Source organism: Pundamilia nyererei, unplaced genomic scaffold (assembly GCF_000239375.1).
Source record: "Pundamilia nyererei isolate P.nyererei 1_Seehausen unplaced genomic scaffold, PunNye1.0 scaffold00187, whole genome shotgun sequence".
Lineage (NCBI taxonomy): Eukaryota > Metazoa > Chordata > Actinopteri > Cichliformes > Cichlidae > Pundamilia > Pundamilia nyererei.
In genome coordinates, this window is record NW_005187588.1 from 735,419 (window position 1) to 741,423 (window position 6,005).

The following is a 6,005-nucleotide window of genomic DNA, read 5'->3' on the forward strand; positions in this document are numbered from 1 at the left end:
GCTGATAGCCTGACGAAAGCCACGTTGCCCTCCTGCACCTCTCCATCCAGCTTGCGAGACTTGTCCCTGTACCACCTTAACCTGGGCGGGGCGCCAGACGTTGTGGCATTGTCATAGCAGCGCAGCTCTAGCTTCCCCTTCTTGGGAACTACGATGTGAGGCCCACCGGGGGAGATGAGTGGCTCTGACCACACTGGTAGAGAGGAAGAGCATTAAGGATGATGGATGTTGGACCTGCTGCTAATTTTGAATGGGTTCAGCTTGGATAAAAATCCACACCAGAAGGGAAAGAAATGCTGCTGCTTTCTGGTGTATTAATATAATAATAATATAATTAAATACAACCTCTGAAGAAAAAAAAACCCAGTGAAGACATAGCGGAGATGTTGTTCTTAATCGAAACATTTTTTCAACATATAGCCTCATTTAAAACTGCTTTCATTGCTTTTGGTACAGATTCAGCAATGCACTGGAAGCGTTCCTCAGAGATTCTGGTCCATGTTGAAATGATAGCATCACAGATTTGTCAGCTACACATGCATGGTATAAATTTGCTGTTCCACCAAATCCCAAAGGTGCTCTATTGGATTGCTATCTGGTGACTATGGAGGCCATTTAAGTAGTGAACAGTGAACAGTTTGAGATTGCTTTAGCTTTATAGGAGCAGCAATTAGAAGACGGGTGCACTGCTGTCATAACTATTGATACAAGGCGGGATGGATGTATGCATTCATGCTGTTTTATGTAAAATTCTGCAATCTGAATTTTGCTGCAGACATTTATACTGATCGGACCCAACAACATTTTACCAATCTTCTAATGTCAAGTTTAATTAGCCTGTGGATTGTAGCCACAGTTTCCTGTTCTTAGCTGACAGCAATGGCACCCAGTGTGGTCTTCTGCTGTAGTCCCTCTGCTTCAAGGTTTAATATCTTATGCAATCGGAGACGATCTTCTGCATACAAGAGTTCTAACAAACAGTTATGTGACTTACTGTTCCCTTAGCTCAAAGCAGTCTGGCCATTCTCATCTGACCTCTGGCATCAACAAGGCATTCGCAGAGAAAATTCCAGTAGATCAGCAGTTTCTGAAACACTCAGACCAGACCGCCTGGCACCAACAACCACGCCAGGTCCAAATCACTTACACCGCTGTCCTTCCCCATTCTCATACTCTGTTTCAAATTAAGTAGATTGTCTCAATCGCTGCTACACGGCAAAATGCAGTGAGCTGCTGCCAAGTGATTACTTAATTAGGTATCTGCATTAACAAGCAGGTGAGCAGGTGTACAGATTAAAGCTGATGTAGATTTTATTTTTCTGATTATTCCATTCGTAGCTTGGTTTCTAAAGGGTCAGAAAATTGTGAAAATAGCTACCAGGAATCAGAAATCCTGAAGTACATGTTGTAACAAAAAACAGCATTTTCTGTTTGTTGTGTTAGCAGACTGCCACTCCAGAGATCTAAAAATACTACCACATGAGACTAAAAAGCAAACAATTCCTCATAGCTGAAATGCTGTAAGAAAGCATGTATCCTGGCTTGACTAGGACTGAAAATATCAAAATAATTGCTGTTATTTTTCTGTTGATTGATCGTTTAAGATCAGAGTGCCCAGTGTGGTGGTTAAACAGGATGGCATGATTGACAGAGACTCCCTGAAGAGAGAGTGCTATCTAACCAGGACAGCTCAATTGGAGAATCAATAATTATGAGTTATACAGCCGCTGAGTAATCATGCATCAAGGTCCCTAAACCTATTCCCTTAAGATGAGTAAACCCAGCTGACATTTTAGTTTAAGCTCCACCAGTCAACTCCCTCTTTCCCCATCTCTCCCCCCCCCCCACTACACACACTTTCTTTCTCTCCTTTTCTCCCACTTAGATTTGCACATGATAAGAGCCATCTCAAAAACAGGATTTTCATGTGACTGTTGTGCCTCCAGGCTCAAGCAGAGCTCAGAAAGCAAAAAGGAGAAAGATGTGAATCCCCCCTCCCTTCCAAAATATCCACATCTGTGTTTGCGCGGGGTGTGAGGGCATGTTTTTAATGCTGCATCTCTCAGAATATGAGTTTGGCAACCAGTGATTTGAACTATTTGAACAAGCGAACGGTTTCAGTAGTAAAAACAAAAAAAAAACAAAAAACAAAACAAAACCCGAGGCAGTTATGTGACTAAACACGAAGCTTTGATCCTAACATCCAGAGCTGTTAGATGTCAAGATGCTGCGGGTGCTTTGTGGTAGAAGATGCGTATCTTTTTTTCCCTTCTTCTTCTTCTTCTCTTTCTTCTTCTTTGTTTCTTTTGCTGTTCTGGTAGGATGCTCAACCTTATCCTCTTCGTTTGGGTAGAATAAATAATTAATTCTCTTCAAACAAAACACTCAGGCACACACAGGGACACACAAACACACACAAACACACACACACTTGTTGCCCGCCAAAGGTATTTCCAGCGCACCACTAAACAGTTATGCATACAAATGATTTGTAGACTTAAGCTGGCGGGTTGGCAAGAGCTTTACATTTACCTTTAGCACTAAATGACTGACTTGAAACAATCCGGAAAAACAGTAAACGGACAGGAGGTTGCGCTAAACATGCGCAAAGATACACGCTGTTTTTCCTCGGCTGTTTACGTCTATACTCTAAGATAAAGGCAAAAAAAGACTCTTTAATGGTGACAGCAGCACATGTCGCACAGGTGGGAGACGGAATAAGACCCGAAGAAGCACTGACTCTAAAACAATGCACGAACAAAGTACAGAAATAAATAATTTGAATTATTACCATAGGGTGAAAAGCATTAAGGATGCCGTCATAGAAATTCCACCACCATAACAGCAATAAAACGTAAGAATATCTGAAACTACCCACTCAAAGAGTTGGGAGAAAAAAAACACAACAAAGCAATAAAGTCAACACTGAGAAAAAAAGAAGATATCCACACGCCGCGCTGAAATAACATCGCAAGTGGTTTTCTTACCGGTTAGTGGCAGCAAAATAAAATACGAGGCACAAAGAGCCCAGCGGAACCTCATTGTCGGGTGATTTTCAAGTCTTTCACTCCACTCCATGCGTTTCAAGCGCAGACAAAACCATCCTGTGTCTAAAACAACGAGACCTCGTCCAGCGTGATAACGCGGCACAGGTTCCTCCAACGTAATGAGCGCACGGACACAATGATCCAGCAGCCTGGCTCCCCCTGATGGATTTCATTGGAGCTTAAAGACACAGTGCATCGCCTCTCTCCCTCCCCCCTGCTCTGGATCATTGCCACTCCTTTCTGTCCCGCATTGGTTGGAGTCTGGCCAAGGTGATGAGTCTGTTATTACTGGAAAAAAAGCAAAAACATAAAAATCATCTTCACTCAGTCGTTTGGAAGAATAAGTAAATTTTCCATCAATAAAAGTCCTGGTGGCGCAGGGATACAGAGGATCAACTGTTCTGTTAAATAACGTGATTCTTTTTTATATTACAGACATTGTAATAAAGTATTATTATGGCGGCAGCCTGTCCTCACACTTCGACTGGGCCAGCGTGTCCTGTTGTGATGACAGCTCTCGCTTGGCAGGAGTTTCCCCGCAGGAGCTCTTTCAGTTTGTGATGCACTTCATAGTGTCACATTTCCCAACTCTAATCAGCATTATGGCGGTTTCACTTTTCCCAGATTTAATCAACTCTATAGCCCAGAAAGAGCCAATAAACAATCTTAATTTGGCAATGTGCAAGGTCAGGCAAACGTTTTTAACCAGAATATGACGGAGGTTGACATGGTCACTTTTCCACATTAGATCTTTAGATGCCAGTAGGAACACAGACACAGGTCTGAGTTAATGGGCGCTGTAATTATACACACTGTTTACCACCAACATCATTAGAAATAACTGATCTTTTAATGCTCGAGAACAGCAGGAATGATTACAGCAAGCATGAATTGCTTGAAGGCTCGTGTGGTCTCCTGACTATTCTAACACAGATTTATAAAATGTGACCTTATTCTTAGAAAATCTCTTTAAGTTTGTAGACATCATCAAGTGCATTGACTTCGTTTTGTTATAATCTGAGATTTGCACGATGCACCTTAAAATGTGCCTTTCTTGTGCAGAAGAAGTCTTATTGACAGATGTTCAAGTCATGGTCGTGGTTTTTGGATTTTGGCGCAGTTTATGCTCCTGTTCTTACTCCCCGTTAAGCCTCGCTTCTAGTCGCTTCCTCTCTTACTTTCTCTGTGTGCCTTTTGTAGTTTTGCTGCCTATCTTTGTCTTTTCCCCCACTTTCACACTTTCAAGCACAATTATTGGGTTTTATTGCTTCCACCTGAACAGTTTGTTCTGTGTGCGCTTTTTTGGGGGGGGGGGGAATGAAATTTGAGCTTTTCCTGGAATCGTGTGGTCTTCATTTTGGGTTTCATTTTAAAAAAAACAACGTGTAAACACAAGCCCCCAGACCCCAAAAGCGTCATCTAAAACAGTGAAAGTCCTGGAAATCTTGCTCCTCACATCTGGACATTAAGTGTATCTACGCTCATCATAAATAAATGTGAGTTTTTTGCGAGAACAAAGCCTAAAAGGCTAAATGAGGCTCATTTTATTCAATGGTATCACAAAACATTTAGCAGGGAATGCTGAAAAGAAATTTGCCCTTCTAATTTGTTTTTAGGGCCTCCTGGTGGCTGAGAGACCATAAATAGGTGTTTAATTAGTTTTATGCCTTTCGGCTAGCTCTGCGTGTTTAAGTGTGTGTGGTTATGTGTTGGTTTCACGTGCCTCTTGAATCAATAGATAGATACTTTATTGATCCCACAAGGGAAATTATTGAATATTATGTTTTTTTCTGTATGTGTGCGTTTTTCTTGGTGCTCAAGAGTAATATTTGAGAAGACACTGGGATTGTTTGTGTTAAATTCTTACACACATGATTATCTCTAACCTCACTGCATCTCCCTGCAGCTGTTTGTGCCTTTTATAGCACATGATGGCGGGATGAGGCTAAACAAACTGGAACAGAGGCATAACATTGCTTTTTATAGACTTTTTAAAGAAATGATTTATCTGTTTGTGTTATATGTTTCTGGAAAATGCGACTAGTGATGGTGGTATCAATTGAATATTATTAAGGCAGAAAAATCACTGTAGGGCAAATCCATTTGGTTGCGCAGCCTTTCCTGACATGTATGAAGAAGGGCCAGAGCAGAAGACCAGCAGCAGTCATACATTTGTTGTGTCAGATGGGGTTAGGGGGTAGTTCAAATCTGGGACGATGAATGATCAGTCTGAGACCTGCAGCCTGTGGGGAGTGGGGATGGAGTGGGAGAATGGGAATGGGCAGTAGACCAGCAGCAGTCGGAAATGGATGCATTTGGTTATCTATAGTCCTGCTAATTCTAGGCTCTGTTAGAAGCTAAGCTATCCAACTGTTGGCCGGAACTTTTGATTCATTGACGAGAAACTGGAAACTGAAATCCCCTGAAATGCTGACAAAACCTTTGTTTTCGAGACGACTCCATCCAGCTGGCAGTGACGACCTTCGGTTTAAATGTTCTCCACCTGTGGACAAACACAAACCTCAAGGTGCTGGTGTACAATCCACCTGTTCACCTGCCCATAGTCCAGCTGCTCATGTGCTCTGTGAAGATGTCACTGTGTGCCTGTGTGTGCGTCCATCAGGATCATCCATATGTCTACTATCCACTGTGTTCACATGTTATTTGAGCAGTTTATATGCCTTTCCCTATTTCATTATTCATTATTGAGGTGAGCATCTATAGCAGATCTGGGCTGACTCACTGTGACTTGGCGTGTATGTGTGTGTGTGTTGTGAGTGTGTATAGCCCTACAGCATGACTCACTCACTGCTTTTAGACAGATGAGGACAGCGGTCTCATTGAGGGCAGCCCAGGTTTTATACAAGAAAAATAGCCACTTAGATTAGATTACGTGATACATTCTTCTCTCTCCTCCTTCTTTCTCTTTCACCTTTCCCCCTGCCTCTCTCTCGCTCT